We start from the raw sequence: 12,107 nt of genomic DNA, 5'->3' as shown, positions 1-12,107 counted from the left end.
TTCTTTTGGTAAAGACACCAGGTATGCCCAGTTAAGGTCGATTTCCTCCACCGGGTCAACAGTTGGAGTGGGGTCAGCCTGAGGGGGATGGAGCATCTACAGAGGGCTGATTCAGATCTCCCTGCCATCTGCGAGTCCCCAGAGTGCTGGCATCATTGGTCCTCTGCATCCTATGGGTTCCAAAAGTAGCAGGGTCGCTAGGCCCTCGAATTGCTAAAGTGTTCCTTTTACTTGTTTATACCATGATCTTTTGTCTTATTTCCCATAAACGACACCAAATGATGAAGTCGGGATTCGAGCTTCAAGTCTTGATAGTCTTCACGGTCCAAGTGATATGAACAATCTCTCCCCGCTAAACCTACATAAAGTGAGATTGTGGGTGTTCCTTGATTTTCCCCTCTAATACTTAAGTGAGGCTCAATCTAGGGTTTGTGAACGAACCATTTATTGTAAATAACATACCAGACCATGCTTATATAGGAGGAGAATCTTTACGGATATTTCCCGAGATACAAGGAATCAAATATATTGTAGAGATATTTACCAGATTTACTTTAATCTGATTAAGGAAAATAGGCCATGACCTTTAATTAAGTTACTTGCCCACAGATGGGCCCTATGCAGACCTGAATTTCGTCTCATTGGGGCCCGTGCATGCGCGCTGATAGCATGGCTTGAGAGTGTCCACCTTTCCGGGGATGCGTGACGGACACGCGTGAGATGGGGTCGCCACTACCTATTTAAGACCCGGAGGTCGATGGCCGGTGAGTTGCCTGAGTAAAGGGGTAATAGATACACTTAATTGCTAAGGCATATGGTCTGCGGAACCGAGGGCTCCGAATTCGGGAGTTCTATTACATGTGGGATATCCCTATCGGTGTCCTAGTTTGTCTAGGGTTTGCCATTTTTAGTTAGTTTACCACATGATTAGGTTTCGCACATTTAGCTCGGTTTGACACTGTAAATTTGTGGAAGCAATTGATTCGGGTTAAGTGACCAAAAGAGGAGCGGATCCTCATGTCAGGGGATCAGTATATAGTCCTCATGTCTCGACTGGCTAAACCATGATGGCCGGTTCACCGCATGGGTCAGGCCCGTGACTCGTATGGTCCCGCTCATCTTGGGGACCCATAAACTAACTTGATTGGTTTCGACCCTCGGATCTCACGCTTATCGATCAGGATCGTTATATAAATGAATGTATAAATAAATGATTCACAATATGCTCTCAAATAATAAATACAAATTATAACAAATGGATCCCGATCGGCCTTCGTTCGGTCAATATTCCAGTCCTGCTCGCCGTTAGGTTGGAAAGATCGAAACTGAAATTAATGCGATGCTAGCTCATGAGAGCTGGAGGTAAGGTCCGACCGAACTAACAAATCCCAAGAGGACAGAATGGTCCTCAAGATAGCTGTGAGACCGGTCGAGCTTCCAGGTAATTGTCTAACCTCATTTCATGCATCCCGACCAGAGTCATCCTCCGCTTAGATACTACTAGGTTTGAAATGAAGACTCGAGGTTTGACCCCATGTCGCGCTCAGGTTATGCGCGCTTAGTGTATGGGGGGCATTGGATCCCGTGATCAATGATTGGGGCATTGGACCCCGTGCCAACCGTATCCTATGGAGTTGGGCCCGACCTGCAAGGAAACAAATGAAAATAGATAAAAACAGATAAAACAGACAAGTGGTGTGAATTGATTGTCATGTTTACGTGATTATCAAGTTATGAACTAGGGTTGCTTGGCAAACATGTCTCTAGTCTAAACAAACAAAACAAAACGGAAAATAGGTTGGAAAATCGACTATGGACCGCCCCGGGAGGGCATATAACATTCGACTTTGTCTTGAAAGGACCTGATAGATATGATGTCTGTCGTCAAGCCTCGAGTATGTGGGTTTATTTTATGTTTTACTATTCCGTGACACTGAAGGATTAACAGATTATGATAGAAATGTGTCTCGCTCGAAACTTGAAACCTACGGTTTTGTCCCGCCTGTTTTCCTATGCTTATTGTGCCGAGTGTGTGATTAGTCTGGTTTTGTGTTTTATGACAGATGAACTTGATCTAAGCACAAACTTAGGGAAGTGGGAACGCGGAACACCACGGGGGTGACCCGTCTCGGCTCGTGTTTCTAGTCCATTTTCCTAAGTGCAAATTTATGCTAGGATTACAAGAACACCTCAACCAAGTAAATAGGGCTATACAGGTGAGACCTGTGCCTGCACAGGCTGCTCGTCCTTACCTATGGCTCAAAGTGTTTCGATCACCTTAACTTTAGGGTCGTTGGTAATTCATAGATTGATAATCTTGCCCTTAAGATGGAAAAATTATGTTGCAAAAGTGAGATTGCGTGATGTGGGCCACCTTAGCCAGTAGCCGATGTCGCCCGATCCTCTAGATCCATCAGGGTCTTGTGTAGATCCTGAGGGAGCCGGAAGACCGGTCAGTCTGCTTGGAAGTGATCTAAGAAGCACTCCCATGTTCCAACTTGGACCGCCTCAAATCGGGCCTAGACTCGAGTCAATACGAGCGAATCCTTCTCAAATAGCCATGCTACACGGACCACACGCCTCGGTACTTGTAAAGAAAATGGGTTTGGAAAAAGGCACGATCATCAATTCGTGATTTATCGACTTGATTATAAATTATTAGTCGGTTCGTGCAATTCTTTTAAATGTCAAGTGAGTTAATTAGCCGAATGGATCGTCCAGATTACTACATGTGTGAGATCTATTAAGTTAAATGAATTTGTCGAATGCTTTGGTTTGTGAGTTTCGAGCCATCAAGTAGGCCATTGATGGACTATTCTGTTAGAACTCTAATTTCCGACCGCCCTGGGATTAAACCTGATTTTAAACCGACTTTACGTGATGAATCCGATTCCTGTGAGGATTTAATTAAAATAACACTTGACAATCCAAGAACAAACAAACATAGGCATACACGATCACATCCATACTCAATTCGTCAGTTTTAAATTCAAGTGATCAATTAAGCTGGTTTTGATGCTCTTAGTTGATTTTATTCCTTAAAGTTGAGTGAACATAAGATTAATTCGTGTGGATTCGTTCTCACTTTAAACAACCGATTTTAAGTTCATTCTTTAAAATATTCAAATTTGTGCTCATGTCGGTTTTTTACCACAATGTCCCATTTTCAAAAGTCGGGTTTAATTATTAAACTGATTCATGCCATTTTCATCCAATACACGCATTTCATGACATCGTTGACGAAATCATCAGGTCAATCGATAAGAGGAGTCCTAGACATGCCACTAGGTTTGAGATTTTGTACCTTTCCCGAGCAAATGTTGGGAGGCTTGTGCGACCTCGAGAGTCCATCGAACTAGGGCAACAATGAGCTAATCGGGCTTGACACCATAGTGCAGCAGCAGCTCAGGGAAGCAACAACGTCTAAGCTCCAAATGATCGACTAGAGCTAAATGGAAACAATGACAGCTCAGAGAACTCGAAAAATGGACCGAGTAGCAACATCAATAGCTCAAGGGATTCAAAAGGGCATGACCGTAGCAACCTCGAGAGAAGCCTGCAAGGAAGAAGAAAGGAAAGCAACAACAGTTTCACAAACAAAGTGTCAATAGCAAGCATCGGTCCGCAGCAAAGGAATGAGGGGAGGAGGAGCTAGTAAAGTTGAGCCCGGGGGTGCAATCATATGCAGTAACACAACAGCCACTTGGAGAGGAAGAAAGGTTGCAATCGAGCTCCGAGAGTGTCTGCCAGACGGCATGGTGAGATCGAGAAAGGGACGGGCAACAACAACAACCTGCAAGGAGAGACGAAAGGAAAGCAACAACAGCTCGGAGAAAGAGACAACAAGCATAAACGGGGAGCATAGCAGGGACTCGGGAGCTCGAGAAGGAGAGGAACAGTAGCTCCTCAGCACAGCGGTTACAACAGCTTGAGAAGGGCTAGTAGATGCTACTGATGGTGATGGTATGGAAAGAAAGCTTGTTATGTAATGGAGTAGGTCGAGAAGTGGTCATGATCTTGGGAAAGAGCAAGCTATGGTTGCATGAAGAGGATCCTGGTGACGTGAAGGAGATGAGGAGAGGGGAATGGATAAGGAGCTGCAGAAGGTCCCCAAGATCCCCCCCCCAAGATCGAGATTGCTATTTGTTTTGATGATGATGATGTTGGTGGAATGAGAGGGCCCGAGAGATAGAGCTAGTGATGTTTTCCTGGTGATCCAGCCACCTCTTCAGCAGAGGAACCATGAAGAAGAATAAGGGAAAGGAAAGGAGTGGGTGATGACAAAAAATTGTGATGAGGAAGAATGGGGTATTAGAGGAGGGAAGAAAGAGGAGCAATCTGTCTTGCAGCTTCCTCCCAACTAATCTGATGCTGCCTTCCCCAAAAGAAGAAGAAGAAGGTTGATGGCAGTGGTCCCCAATGATAAAGATGGCAGGGAAAAGGAGAGGAAGCTTGACCAAAGATCGAGCCAGCCGAGCCCCCTTTTTTCCCTTGATCTCTTCTCTCTGTTTTTTTTCCCCAAGAAGAACAGGCAGCCCAGAGTAGAATCTAGGTGATGGTAATTAAGGTGTGAAGATCATGAAGATGCAGGTGATGGAGATGGCAAGGTGGCAGTTGTAGGGGCTTAGAAGTTGCAGAGAGTGAGTGAGCAGTCGTGTAGCGGGGCAGTGAGCTGATCTGCAGCCCCAACTTGATTGCAAAAATGAAGAAAAAGAAAAGAAGAAGAAGTAAAAAGGGGAGTCAACAGAGATGGTATGGGGGATCGGCCACTTGGGCCAACTGTGGCCGAGCCTCTTGCCACTTCTTCTCTTCTCTCTGTTTTTTTTCTTTAATATATATATATACTCGTATACGAGTCCTTGGATAAATTCGATTCTCAAGATTCGTCGACATTTTCATAATGAAAACTTCGAAATTGAGAAATTCGAAAAATAATCGGCTTTATGAAAATTTCAATTTGCATCGACGAAGATCGAATCTCGATAAAAATCGACATCGAACCTCGGACACGCATCGATCGTAATTGCTCGATTATTTTCGAAATTCAATTTTTAAAATTAGATATCCGAAAAACATTTCTGAACCACCATTGTGTTTAGAAAAATTCGAGGATCGACAATATGTAGAAAAATATTTTTCGAGCCCGAGTATTGTCCCGAATTTGAAAATCGAAATTAATGCACGTAAGACTTGAAATTCTCGTCTTTTCAATCAGATATCTGAGAAGTAATCCGGAATCACCATTGCGTTCATAAAAGTTTGAGAATCCATATTTTGCAGAAAAATATTTTCGACCCTGAGTTTTGTTCCGGATTTTGAAAATCGAACTTGACCACGAAAAATTCGAAAACGTCCCGTAAAGTATTTTTTTTCTAAAAATATAAAATTAGTGTTAAATTAAAGAAATGCCTCGACCTCCAAAAGCAGTGAATGTGTTGAGGGATAGTCAGAGATGTCTTTCTCGATAAGTGGGAAATGTAATCGGATCCTCCTTGATAATTTTCGAGTTCCAGTGGACCAAAACGGTGCTGATAGGCCCAATTGAGTATCGGGCTTAAGGATTGTGGATTTAGAATATGGGCTCGGATCCGGGTCACTGGGCCCGGAGTCCATCACATGTCTATAATATAGACTCTATATCAAGGATCATATCTGATCAAGTGCATTAGGATCTTGATCCTCCTGGCTCCTGTAGGTGTAGTAGGCGTGGACTCATGAGTTCAATAAGCACTTTTTCTTTGTTTTTAAGCGAAAGTAATATTTGATGAGAATTTTACAAATCATGATTTAGTTGCTTTTGGTCATTGTAAAAGTGATTTTCTCTCTGTCTTTTTTTGGCAGATAAATGGATATTTATGTAAAATGCTTCTTTGCATATTATGTATTTTAAACATTAATCAATAATCTATTTTATTTTCAGTATTTTTAAATTACCATTTCCTAAAATATTTAACTTATTCGGAAATCTACAATTATTATTCAGGACATTTTCATCGGCAACAGTACTCCAAAACGAAGCCCGTGTATTGTCTTATTGAGAAGGAGGGTGAAGTGTAGACGATTTATGGGGGCATCATTTTGAATGACCTTGACCCCCTTATACTGGTGTCGTTTTATCGCCGTTGGGGGTTTGAATTTTCCCCCTCAACCGTTTCCTCGATGACTGGGCTTGTTTGAGGCTTTTGGATGGACTTGGGCTTATGAGGCAATGGTTGTTAAAAGACACGGGGCTTTTCTCTCCACGTTCTTTTTGGACCCCGTTTCATCTCACTCCGTCTTTGTTTGTGTTTCCGTTTTCATACCTCGAACCAAACGGAGCCTTGGGCACTTTTTCCTTGGACCATATCATGTCATGGCCCATCGACATATGCCTTGGGCCATTTTTCCTTGGACTATATACGCTTTTGAGCTTATGGACCCAACTTGCTCGAATAGATCATTCCATCGAAAGCTCGTGACATAAAAAGCCTACTTACATAAGCTATTCATTCTAATTACACGAATCACTTATAAAATTTGGGTACTTGTGTGTTTTTATAAGTAATTTGGGGTACTTGTTAGTATCTTTATGGACCGAATCTCTGTCTATATACGCAAACAGGTGGACGGTTAATGGCACCCTAGTAAGAGTAGAATAAGAATGTAATATTTACAGCCCTTGGCCTCTCAATGCGTCGAAAACTAAGCACGGCAGGAATTGGATTCTATTTAGAAGTTAAAGAGTATAGTTTATTTTTATTTATCATTATTACTATTAATTTTTTTTTTGATAACGAGTACATTTCACCTATAATTCCTACAGTACACGTGAACATCCCGCAAGCCAATAGAACAGGTCAATCCGGCTACACAGGCTGTGCAAGTGGCCCAATAGGGAGTACTCTTATGCACTTTTTTGCATGGTTCGTGAGGTGACTTGAACTTGAGACTTCTCCAAGAAAGTCACACTCCTTAATCACTAGGCCAATCCTATTGGGTTGAGTATAGTTTATTATCTGGATGTGAGGGAGTCCTGGCATAGTAATTTTTCATAATTACGTTACGAGATCACGGCCTTGTTTCTTAAGTATAAGTTATTAATTCTTCACCGTCCCAACATTGTCCTGTACATTCACATACCCTGTCGGCGTAATTTGACGTTGTGTTTGGTTTCACAAAATTGGAGGAAGAAGACTCTCCTTATGTGAGATGTGTTGGAGATCGATTTTACTATTATTAGGAGACAATATATCCGGTATTTTGTCGGTTTAGATTTTAAATAGTTTGGTTCGTTTCATATTAGTTAGGCGTCCCTTTTGGATCTCCTTTGTTTCGAGATTTTCGGCCTTCGGGTCACCACGTACAAGCTGATCTCATTCTCCTCTATTCTTCATTATATAAGATTATATAAAATTTAATAAGATGGTTTCACAAAAATGGAGTAAGAAGACTCGCCATATTTGAGAGCGTTAACAGATAGATAGAGGAAAGTGAAAATTCTAGATGGTCAATCTTTATAATGATGCGGCGGAGAAAAATGAATAAAAATGTTCAAATTCATAGCCCATTAGTTATGTGACAATAAACTCATTCAGTTGTAAAAATAAACTCAATCATTCTTTGATTTTTTTTAAATATTTTTGATAGCTTGTAATGAAATAAAATGATTGAAAATTTAATAGGATTGACCTGATGGTTAAATGGCTTGATTTTCTCGTAGAAATCTCAAGTTTAAGTCACCCTCAAAGAAATGTAGGAGAATGCTCGTTATTGGACCATTCGCACGGGCTATGACTAGAGTTAAGCTTATATGGTGTTAATATGGACTGTGAGATTAATCGGACAAAAATTGAGCACCCTCGTTATAAAAACAAAAAAAATCACTGAAGCATTTTTCGAGGAAAATAGCGAAAGACTATTGCGAGAAAATTCTTTAACACTACAAAAATGGGACTCTCCGGAGTACTCCTGCAGTTTTTGTCCTCCCACTTACCCAATTCCCGTGTTTAAATTTATTCAACAGTTCACTCCTCTCTTTTACGAACAATTTCCAGACGTGCAAGATCATTTACCGCTCATTTCCCTCCATCTCCTTTCTTGCAGCATAAGGAATGGTCATTCTCCGCTCTTCTTACGAAGAACTTCCAATGTAGTACAAAGGCTCTGCCTCTATCACGACCTTGTAACATCATGAAGTTAGAATCGAAGAAGTTCGAAACAAAAAAGAAAGGTGAAATTGGGTGATTTTGGGAGGTAAAATGAGAGAATCAAGTAGCGAAACTAATAAAGCTAATAAAAAGTTTGAGGGGGCCTGCTTGCACCTGAAAAGTAACGTGACATAAGGGAGTTTGTCACCTAAAAGTAATACTAATCAGAGGTACTTAATTATATTATATATAGACTCATCATTAAGATTTAATTTTTTGGAAATGATACTCATGAAAAAACTTTATCGGAATGATTTTAAACATGACTATTAGAATCTCCTGACCATGATCATAGGACGATACGACCCTACGATCCAAATTATCTGTAACAATGCGAATTAATTACTTTGAAGATCACAGTACAATAGCACCTTTCTAGGATCATGAGCAGGATGATCAATTAAAACAAATCTCATCCGACGATATAAAACAATTCTCCCAGTGTTACCACTTATAATTTTCTTTTTAAAGATAATGAGAGGATTTCACTCAACTAATTTCCACGATTCATATGGACACCGTGTAAATCATAGGACATGTCATTTGCAAGAATTTTAAACTTTCTTTAAAAGAAAGTGATGCTCAACGGCTACTTGAATTAACAGCATGAGGTATAGTCTTATTCGAAAGAATTGAAGTCAAGTCAAGTTGACTAAGGATATAAATAGTCATTATAACATCTTAATGATCACGATTAATTTACATATTCCTTGAATTATGGCTTAATCTCGTTACTTAGGTGATGTTTGTTGAAATTAATTTTTCAGCACTTAATTGAGTTAAATTTACTTAATAACACAAAAGAAAGGTTGATTTAACTGTAATGATTCAGTCAAAAAAGTGCTTAACGATTAAGTAGATGGAAACCTACTCTTCTTTTTTTTTCAACTAACTCGCTTAGTCAGGGGCTTTTTATACAATATCTGCAGCGAAGCCCCAAAACTTTTACATTCTTTGCAGTTCAGTCCATCTGCTTTTCGACAGAGAGAGGGGCGCAGAGGGGGTTGTGGTGGTGCGTTGGGGGAAGATCACCGGCAGGACGGTGGTGGCCAGGATCAGGGGCCACCACCTCCCGAAATTCCTCTCTCTCTCTCTCTGAGAGAGTGACGAAGTCAAAGCCGGGCTCCGTCACCGTCGACGGAACCCCTCTCCGGCTCCAATTTGACTCCCTCTCAAAGAGAAAGAGAGAAAGAGAGAGAGATTAGGACCAGACGAGGTCGCCAGTGACCTTTGACGTCGCTGGCGATCTTGATTAAGGCAGTGGTGGCCGGGATCGGGAGCCACCACTGTCCCTCTCCTATCTGAGCTTTTTTTTTTGGAAAAATCAAAATAAAATATTGGGGCGAAAGTTAAAAGAAGAAAAGTTTTGTGGCATTTACGAGGATCACTAATGATATAAAGTTTTGAAAACTGATCCCACCAAACAAAATTTACTTAATTCATTAAGCACTTATTTACTTAAGCGCTTAAATTTTGTACACTTAAATTTCAACGCTTAATTTTAAGTTCAAACAAACACAATCTTAGAGTTGAAAGAAAGTGCTGAAAACCTAGAGTTTTGTTTTCCTATATTTATCTAGTTGCAGTTTCTACTCTGATCTTTCGATCCCATCCATCGCGATCCCTATCGTATCCTTTTAGACCCCGACTTCAATTTAAATAGCTCAGCTTTAAGTTGGTCGGACGACTATTATCCAAAACTTTTCAAAAACATGCACGTTGACACTCTAACCATCACATTCATATTAACAATTCCACATATTTATACAACCCGTGTATCTTTTTGGCGTGAAACATGGTATTTGAAAGTCAATTGGATAATGACTAATCCAATTCCAATCGGGTTAGCCAATTAAAGAGTAAAACTCTTTCAGCACGGATTTTTTTTATTTACAAAACTCGAATCTAAGATTTTATTTTAAAAAAATAAGTACGGAAATACTTGAATCAATAATGGTACCGTCCATGTAATTTATTGGAACAGAATATATATACAAATATTTTTCTTTGGATAAGAATATATACAAATAATTAATTTTGTGGCAAGACTACAGCCATGAATGTAGCTACGGATTGGAATAGAATTACAGCTCATCAACTGGCAGAAAGTTTGGCGGCCGTGCGGATTGAGTCAAAATGTCCCATAAAAATTAATTTGAGTGGATAACGAACATTGGCACACAGTTAAACATGCCAATTATCATCAATAATTAATTAATATATATATATATATATATATATATAATCTGAGGGCTAAAATAAAATCTGCCAATAAGTGGGCTTTGTGCAGATCAGTCCTGTCGGTTGGGAGTCAACCATTGCCCGGCCGGTGGCTCGCATACCCAGTTGTCCCTTACATGACAAAACACACCAAAGTCTTTACTGCCATCCGACTCTTCCCTCTATATCATGTCCCCTAGCTAGCTAACTCTTCTATAGATTAATATTTAGTTAAACTTGAGCATATTTCGATCGATCCATCCATAGTAGTTTATAAGCAGAAGTGTCCTATTCTTGATCTCACGGAATTTCAAGCACCAGTGATTCTGTATAGGATTATCTGCTCAATCATTAGGTCATACTCTTTGAGATGAGATCGATTGTTATGCTTTACCATGTTATGATTTTATGAATGGCGTTGTAGACAACATGCAGTCATGGTATCAAACGCCTTCTATGAATGAGAAATAAATTTAATCATGTCTTTGTTGGTCTCATGAACTCTTTGCATTGACACAACGATTTTCTGAATGACAGCCAAAGCAACCTAGTTTGTTTTTACGATAAAGTATATATCAGGGGAGGCTAACATCTGTATACTGTGCACTACATTAGGTGGAAATATTGCTGGCTATATTTACTGGAGAAAATAAAACTCACTCAATTTTAATTAGTATTTTTTTTGGTGAATATTTTTTTTTATATATCTTGATATTTGAAAGTTCAACGAGTCCTGACTAATTTACTCGAGTTTTCAGCTCACTAAGGAAGCTCTCACAGTATGAATTTTCTCCATTTAGAATACTTGAATCCGAGATCTTACTTCTCGAGAACAAGCGTCGAAGTCAATCCTTGCAAAACTTTGGGTGGTTAAGACGGGACTCGAGTTAGCATGGGAATTGGGAGCCAGGAAGGTAGTACTCGAAGTCGATTCTGAGTTTGTCGTTTGCTTTCTTCGTTTGAACAGGGAGCAAGGTGGCACCAATGATGCCATCGTTGGAGACATTCGAGCTTTACTCCATCGGAATTGGACAGTCTTGATAAAGCATGTTTATAAGGAAGGTAATAAATGTGCGGATTGGCTAGCCAACTATGCACTGATACTCAAATTTTAAAAGTTACTTGTAATGCCTTTTAGAGTCAGATAATTCATATATAAGTAAAATTGACTTCTATTATAATAGATGATCCATCATCAATATAACAAACTTATTAAAATAATTTTTTGAAAAGATAAAACTATTAACCTCATTTCTATTATAAGATTAAAATCATTATAATATAAGCTTGTAATAAAATAAAAATTAAATATTTTGAAATAAACATGCCATAAAATTTTATATTAAAAAAATTTGTAATTGAGTTAGTGTATATACATATATTTATGATAAATCTAGCTGCTGTACAAACAATTAAATAAATATAAATTGAATTATTCAAAATTATTCTAATTTTATTAATTTATTATTTTATAGAATGTGAAATTAATTATAAATTTTTTATTGTGTTAAGAAGGAATATATTTTCCAAAAATAAGAATAATTGTTATAAGAGATGTTATATAAATGTGCTAAAACAAATATTTACAGCGGAATATATATAAATGCCACGAAAAAATTCAATTGTCTATATAGAATTTCAAAAACAATAGTGGACATAAAAGAAAAAGATTATAACATATCACTGTGAACTTAATCTCAT

At 39.1% G+C, this 12,107-nt stretch overlaps 1 long non-coding RNA gene across 1 annotated transcript; it reads right to left on the bottom strand.

Annotated features, from left to right (window-relative positions):
* Positions 1-1,181: 1,181 nt before the first annotated feature.
* On the bottom strand, positions 1,182-4,753 carry LOC116213008. The gene is made up of 2 exons (XR_004157979.1): positions 3,305-4,753; positions 1,182-1,645 (listed from the first exon to the last, which is right to left on the bottom strand). It is a non-coding gene; the product is annotated as an uncharacterized LOC116213008 (long non-coding RNA).
* Between the last annotated feature and the right edge of the window lie 7,354 nt (positions 4,754-12,107).

Source organism: Punica granatum, chromosome 7 (genome assembly GCF_007655135.1).
Source record: "Punica granatum isolate Tunisia-2019 chromosome 7, ASM765513v2, whole genome shotgun sequence".
Classification (NCBI taxonomy): Eukaryota; Viridiplantae; Streptophyta; class Magnoliopsida; order Myrtales; family Lythraceae; genus Punica; species Punica granatum.
The sequence above is the reverse complement of the archived record's forward strand: the minus strand, read 5'-3'. Positions and strand labels throughout refer to the sequence as shown.